We start from the raw sequence: 7,713 nt of genomic DNA on the forward strand, positions 1-7,713 counted from the left end.
ATCCATCGACCACCTCACTGACTCAGCTACCTCTAGGAGCGCTGTTTCTGTACTGAAACCGGGCCGAAAGCCAGATTGAGTTTCATGGAGAATCTTGCTGGTTTCCACAAATTTACTCAATTGGCGTTGTATCACTTTTTCCAGCATTTTTCCCGGTGTGGCTAGAAGGGATATTGGGCGGAGGTTCGTCAGGTCATCTGGGTCCCCGTTTGGTTTTTTCTTTAGGGGGAGGAGCGTGGCATGCTTCCAGACGTCAGGGAAGATTCCTGACGTAATGGAAGAATTCCAGATCTTGAAATGCCATTTCTCATCAGATAAAGCTCTATGGTGAAACTATCACCTGTCACTCAGAGCATCTTAGTCTGTGCTGTAGAATATTTGTAGCAGGAGACAGCACACACCCAGGGGCAGATTAACGAAGACGTCATGCAGACAACTTTCTGTGCTGCATTGTGTGAGAGGAAGAGGGCAGGAATGTGCTTTATATACTAAGATATTGCACCCTCCATCTCTCTCCCTGACCCGCTGCACTGTGTGCAGCGTGGCACCATTTAGACACTCTTATGCCATGGTGCAAGCGTGCACGCGGTACAGCCAGGACTGTTTTTGTGCAGGAAGGCCCACCTTCTTCCACTAATAGAATACTCTGAGGCTTTTCCCAAACTCTATGTGTGCTGCAAAATGCTTCATGGATAGAAATTGGAAAACAAGGAGAAATAGACATAGTTCTCTTCATTACTGGTCAATTGTGAAGATTTTGCATTTTGATGCCTTCGCAGTTTTACCAGCCTTAGCATATCTAGGAATGCACCAAAATCCCCGGATGGATGAATTGGAAAACCCACGCACCACACATGGAATGACTTCCCAGGGCAAAGTAACACAAGGTAACAAATTGCGCTGCCTTGTGTTACTCCATATATACATCAGCCAGAACTACTCATGGTGGTTTTGTGTGGCTTAGAATATCTCACTGAATCCCTTGCATTTACTTGTGTGAAGTAATGGCAATACAAGAGCTTCATAAATCTAGGCCTCATTTGCTAAATTTCCATATAAACTGAAGCATAATCAGAGGGGAGGGTGACAGTATTCAGATGGACAAAATCTTTATAGGACTACTTAAAAGATCCTAGAAGCAGTGGAGAAGAATACAAAAAATATGAATAGGAGCAAGTAGGTGGCCAACACAAGTATGATCAAGTCTACAGAATTTCTGAAATAATGCTGCTGATGCATTTTATGCATAACTATTGATTTTCCACATATGCCACATAATCCATCTACTGCCTAATTTTCAGATATCAACAAAAATATTGTTTTAGCTTCAAAAAATAATAATAAGTTGAAAAAGCACAACCCAGCACCAACCCTGTGCAGCAATAGCACATTGCAAAGTGTTGTTTGTCATCTTTCAAGCAATGTATGTTGGTTTTGGGTGTTTAAAAGAGGTGCCCAAAAAAGGGGACACATTTTACCATCTTGTGTTAATGTGTCTTCAGAGGACAAAACCATGAAATAATACTGCCGCAGCCCGTTCTACATAGTGCTGCATTTATTTATTTTGAAAGTTTTATAGAGTGGGGACAAGAGCCTTGTGGGTATCAGAGCGCTTTACAGTAAATTAGGTTAGTTTACAGTAAGTTAGGTTAATTATATCATACATTAAGGATAGGCAGGATAAATACACATACCACAATAGAGCAAACTAAGGCAAAACAGTAACCTTGCAGGTATCAGAGGGCTTTACAGTAAATGAGGTTAATTATATCATACATTAAGGATAGGCAAGTCAAATATACATAACACAATAGAGCAAACCTAAAGCAAAACAGTAGGATGCAGAACAGAAGAGACTTGATGATTCATGATAATACAATAAAGATAAATAGGTTAAAAAAAAATCATTGAGCAGACATAAAGCAAATCCATAAGGTGCATAACAGGAGCGAACAGGTGAGTCACGGTAATGGCAGATAGAGTGATTAGGTTGACTAGTTGGATATCGGGTAAAGATGTTCACAAGTAGTCCTAGTTCTGTGTTTAAGTGAATTTTTGCTATACGAATGTCTTTTACTTCCAATTTGAAAGATGCAGTGGAGGAGTTCAGTCTTCTTTCTGGGGGTAGGGCATTCCATATCCTGGGCGCCATTCCTGAGAAGGATCGTTTATATGTTTTTTTCTTGTTGAACCTTTGTGGCTTCAGTAATAGGTTTACCGCACTTCTTGTGGATATTATCCCACCGGATATTGTGAGCTTCTGTGTGAGATAGCTGGGTTCATTGTGGTGTATGGCCTTATGCGTCATGCACGCTATTTTCAGGTGAGTTCTGGATTCAAATGGCAGCCAGTTGAGAGATTTTAGGTCAGGGGAGATGTGGGTCCTTCTTTTTGAGCCAGAGATGAGTCTCGCTTCAACATTAGTAGAAGCTCTTAGCGGAGCTGTAGTAGCTTTGGGGTGTCTGCAAAGCGAGACGCTTCCATAGTCCACTCGAGGTAAAACTAGAGCTTGAACCGCATCTTGACGTCATTGGCGTATAGGAAGGGTTTCAACTTCCTCAATCAATCAATCAATCAATCATTGACACTTATAAAGCGCGCTACATACCCGTAGGGTCTCAAGGCGCGGGGGGGGGGGGTGCCGCTACTGCTCGAACAGCCATGTCTTCAGCTTCTTCCTGAAGGAGAGGTGGTCTTGGGTCAGGCGCAGGTCGGGAGGGAGGGAGTTCCAGGTCTTGGCGGCCAGGTAGGAGAAGGACCTTCCTCCTGTAGTCGCTCTTCGGATGCGGGGGACGGCGGCGAGGGCGTGGTTGGCTGATCGAAGGTGGCGTTTGGGAGCGTAGAAGTTGACTCGGCTGTTGAGGTAGCTCGGGCCTTGGTCGTGTAGGGCTTTGTGTGCGTGGGTGAGGAGGCGGAAGGTGATTCTTTTGTTGACGGGGAGCCAGTGAAGGTCTCTCAGATGTTCGGAGATGTGACTGGTTCGTGGGATGTCGAGGATGAGTCTGGCTGAGGCGTTCTGGATCCGCTGGAGTCTCTTCTGGAGCTTGGCGGTGGTACCGGCGTAGAGGGCGTTGCCGTAGTCCAGTCGGCTGGTGACGAGGGCCTGGGTGACGGTCTTTCTGGTCTCGGTGGGGATCCACCAGAAGATCTTCCTTAGCATGCGTAGGATGTTGAAGCACGCCGAGGAGACGTTGTTGACCTGCCTGGTCATGGAGAGGGAGGAGTCCAGGATGACGCCCAGGTTTCGTGCATGGTCTGTCGGTTTGGGTGCGGTGCCCAGGGCGGGAGGCCACCAGGAGTCGTCCCAGGCGGAGGGTGAGGAGCCCTCAGTGTATTGATCTGAAAGTGTTCTCCCTTCGTTGCGTTACTAATGTGTTTCTGCATATTGAGGTGGCAGTCAAGTGTTATACCCAATGATTTCGCAGATTCCACAATGGTTGGTTGAACGTTGAGTGCTGTAAGGTGTTTGTTCCAATTGTGCATTATGGGGACTTTGGCGGGTGGGGCAATTAAGAGGAATTCATTTTTTAGAGCGTTCGGTTTGAGGTGATTCTCTGCCAGCCGTCTTTGGGTGGTCTTAAGAGTAGTATTAAGCAAATTAATGTATTCAAGGGTGTTGACCTTTAGGTAAAGTTGAGTATCATCAGCATACATGTAAAATTGCACTTTGGACGCTTGTAGCAGATCGGTGAGTGGTTCCATGAATAAGTTAAAGAGTGTTGGGGATAGCGAGGACCCTTGTGGGACTCCTAGCGTAACTGGAACGGGTTTGGACAGGGTGTTGTTGACCTTGAATTTTCTAGTCCGATCTTGCAGAAAAGTGGTAAACCAGTTAAGCACTGCTCCTGATAGACCCATTCTGTGGTTCAGAAGATCAATCAAATTCTTGTTTTGACTGTATCGAAGGCTGAGGAAAGGTCTAGTAGGATAAGTGGACATATACCGTTTTGATCAAGTATTTGTAGTGCATCATCAGCAATGTGTGTCATGGCTGATTCCGTGCTGTGATCTGCTCGGAAGCCGTATTGGTGTTTGTTAAGCAGGTTGAAGTGATCAATAGGCTTTGTCAGTTGGTGGTGAACACATTTTTCCAGAAGTTTGGCCAGGGTTGGAATATTAGAAATAGGGTGGTAGTTGCTTAGGTCTGTGGGGTCAGCTCTGGGTTTCTTAAGGATGGGAGTCACCTGCCCCACCTTTAGGGAGTCAGGGATGCAACCTTGTAGAAGAGAACTGTTAATGATTCTGGTCCAGAGAGGTAGAAGCAATGGGGTAAGGTCTTTACCCGCGTTTGCGGGGAGAGAGTCTGTGAGGTGATTGGCAGGCTTCAGGACACTGAGAAATTTGCCTATAGCATCTTCAGAGTAGGTGTAGAAGGATGACCATACCACGTTGTTTTTTAAATCAAACTTTGACGTGATTTGTTGTGATGCAATTGAGGGTAATGGGAGATTTTGGTGTGAGTATAATAGTGAGAGATTAGATCATTGCGCCTTTATTGTGTGTAGGGCTGTTGCAATTTTGGATGAGGTCTAGGGCGTTGTTGAAGTTTTTGAGACTGTTGACCACTGTATTGTTGCGGTCGTTCCAGTGGTGCTTAAAATCACCAAGGAAGATTTGGGTATTTTGTCGTGGGGTGTATGTTGTGACCATGTCCATGAGGTGTTCTGTGAAGATGAGGTTGTCACCAAGTGGATGATAGATGATGTGTAACGAACAAACAAGCGTAATTTACCTTTTTTCTAAAGATGAATTAACCAGCCATGACGCATGTCACAAACGAGGGGGCGTATTATCAACGGCCAGCGATAATTATCGCTGGCCGTGCTTAGTGAAAAATTTCTTATCGCAGGCTATCTCTGGAATTTATTGCCCTGGTAGCGCGTTATTAACAATACGTTTCTCCAGGGCGATAAAAATTCCAGAGATAGTTATCGCCGTTTTGCAGGGAACATTGCTGGTTTTCCAGCAAAATTCCCTGCAAAACGGCGATAACCTTGCTGATACGACCCTGTGGTCACATCAGCATAATCCATCCCCTATGTCAAACATAGGGAAGTCAGGATTTTAGTAGACGTTAGATTTCGGCAAAAAACGGCTGTTTTCGCCTAAATGGAACGTATGCTAAATTCCTGTGGGCTGCCTTCTAAATATCACGATATGAACATCAGCGATATTTGCAAGGAAGTCCATCCGGGGTACGCCTAGTGATGCCCACTTTGCATCTCATTAGAGATGCAAAGGGAGGCGTTGGGAAAAAGGGTGCTAACATGCGATTCTGCATGTTTGCATCCTCTTGTAAGTGGGTCGATGATTTTATATCCGCTTTTTTGGCTTTTTAAACCAAAACAAGCGAAGTTAAAGCCCTTGTAAATATGCCCCTAGGTTGGTGAGTGTGGGTTCTTTAAAAAAAAGGTTATCTCCTTTCCCTTTTTGAGCAAGAGAACCCTCAGCAACATTTGTTTGTTTGGTTGCAAGCTTGTTCCGTTTGTTTGTTTGATATATAGGTCAGGCAGGGAAAACAGACAAATTCCCTTCTCTCTTTCTCATTATTGTTTGGTGGATAGTTTAGTCAACCATGAGGCATCATTTGGTGTTCTTTCTATTGCTCAGTGTTCCTTGCGATGACCAATGTGCAGGACTGTTCAAGAGGAATTATACTTGTAGAGTGCGGTCCTTCGTCCTACAAATCTAATGTTTGGTCTTGGTTTGCCAGATTCAGAGATGCACTTTGAGATGGAGTTGTTGAAATCAGCCACCAATCTGAAATATGGAAGAATATTGATTTCCCTCTAAAGTACGGTAAGGACAAGGATGAAATTACAACTACAGAGTTGATTGGGGAGCCAGCCAGTAGGCAAATACAAATGATTCAGGCCATCCGTAACCGTTGTTTCGCCTTGGGAAACTGACAGGTCTTAAGGTACTAATATTGCAAGCCTTGTAGTGCTTTACACTAACATTTCTTCTCCACGTTCTGTGAAATGTGGGTGCTATGAACCACAGAGACAATCAGGTGATTCAGGGTGCTAGAGAAGTACAGGAGAAACTAGTGCTGAACTTTAAAAATATCCTTCTGGTGCAGTGATTCTGAAATATTGTAAATTACAAAGGTATGTCATGCTGTCTCGGGAAACATAAATGCAATCCTACAAAAAGAAATTTTAAACACTTATAATTGTTTAATAACATCAACCTAACACAATTTTCAAAGTTATTGCAAGTTTGTTAAGACTAAGACAGTCAGCCCTGCACAGCCTTTAAGTAGCTGCCCTTCTTGTAGAATGATTTCATGAGAACCTGTTTCACATCTTCATTTCTTAGACTATAAATAATTGGATTCATCATTGGGGCAAAACCTGTATAAAACAGTGATGCCAGCTTATCTGGCTGCCCTTGGCTGCCTGGAGGAGTCAAGTGGATTGCAGCTCCGGACCCGAAGAACAGGAAAATCACCATGAGGTGAGCCGAGCAGGTGGAGAAGACCTTCTTCTTGCCCTCTGTGGAAGGGGTGATCAGGATCACCCTAATAATGTGTACGTAAGAGGTGAGTATGATCAAGAAGGTCGCCAATGCTGCACCCCCAGCCAACATGAAGAACACAATCTCACTGGCCAAGGTGTCCCCACAGGCCAGCTTCAGCAGGGTTGGAAATTCACACAGGACATTTTTAGTTCTGTTGTGTCCACAAAGGGTAGTTGGGAAATAAGAAATGTGTTTACAAAGGAGATCAGCCCACCTCCCATCAAGGAAAGAGATAAAATATTTATACACAACTGCCTGCTCATGAGGGTTGTGTAATTTAATGCGTGGCAAATGGCGGTATAACGATCATAGCACATGGCAGTGAGAAGAAAAGCATTTGAAGCTGCTAGACAAAGGAAGACAAAAACTTGGGTAGGCACTCGTGGAAAGCCATTTGCTTCTGCTGGATCCATAGATCCTTCAGCATTATGGGAACGGTCACTGGCAGAGAGATAATGTTGAGGAAGGACAGTACGCAGAGGAAGAAATACATAGAGATGTGGAGCTTCTTTGTGGTTCCGATGACTGTCATAACAGTGAGGTTTCTAGAGAGTGCCACAATGTAGATGAGCAGAAAAACAGCAAACAGGGAGACTCGAACATCTGAGAAGAGGGAAAACCCTATAAGGATGAAACCCTTGTCAGTAGTACAATTCCACATTGTCCGTGTTTGAGACATGTACCTGCAACTGAAATCAACAGTGGAAGTATATAGTGTTTGCTGAATGTTCTATGCATACCTCATCAAAGAGAATACCAATTTTAAGTTGAAAAGAGGGGCCAATTACGATACGGTCTGTAAAGACTCGGACCTGCTGTCCAAGCCTTTAGGGCTTACAATGTATGGTTTCCGACATGGTTTCCATGCTGGCCTGTAAGACATGGCAACTATGTCGGAAAGCGTGTTTGGAGGCCCACAGCAGGGTTCCCTTTGGTACACAGCCTCCTGTTCAAGGATAAACCTCCTTTTCCTCAATGGGAGCTTGTGTTACGGCCGGATTACAGCCGTAACACATGCTCCCACTTTGTTTGGTCGCATTGAAATCAGTTGGTTGAGACCACCGACCGGGTGTCGATCGGTTCCAAGACCGAGTCAGTGTCGGGCGGAAGTGATTCCGCCCAACATCATAATAAGTCCCAAAGTGTTCAAATCAAGAAACATCCCAGACTTCTACAATTAGTACTGAATTA

The 7,713-nt window shown here is 44.5% G+C and overlaps 1 pseudogene; it reads right to left on the minus strand.

Moving 5' to 3' along the window:
- Positions 1 to 6,240: 6,240 nt before the first annotated feature.
- On the minus strand, positions 6,241 to 7,183 carry LOC147678816 (olfactory receptor 1G1-like; annotated as a pseudogene).
- Positions 7,184 to 7,713: the final 530 nt, after the last annotated feature.

This window comes from Lissotriton vulgaris, chromosome 12, assembly GCF_964263255.1.
Source record: "Lissotriton vulgaris chromosome 12, aLisVul1.2, whole genome shotgun sequence".
Classification (NCBI taxonomy): domain Eukaryota; kingdom Metazoa; phylum Chordata; class Amphibia; order Caudata; family Salamandridae; genus Lissotriton; species Lissotriton vulgaris.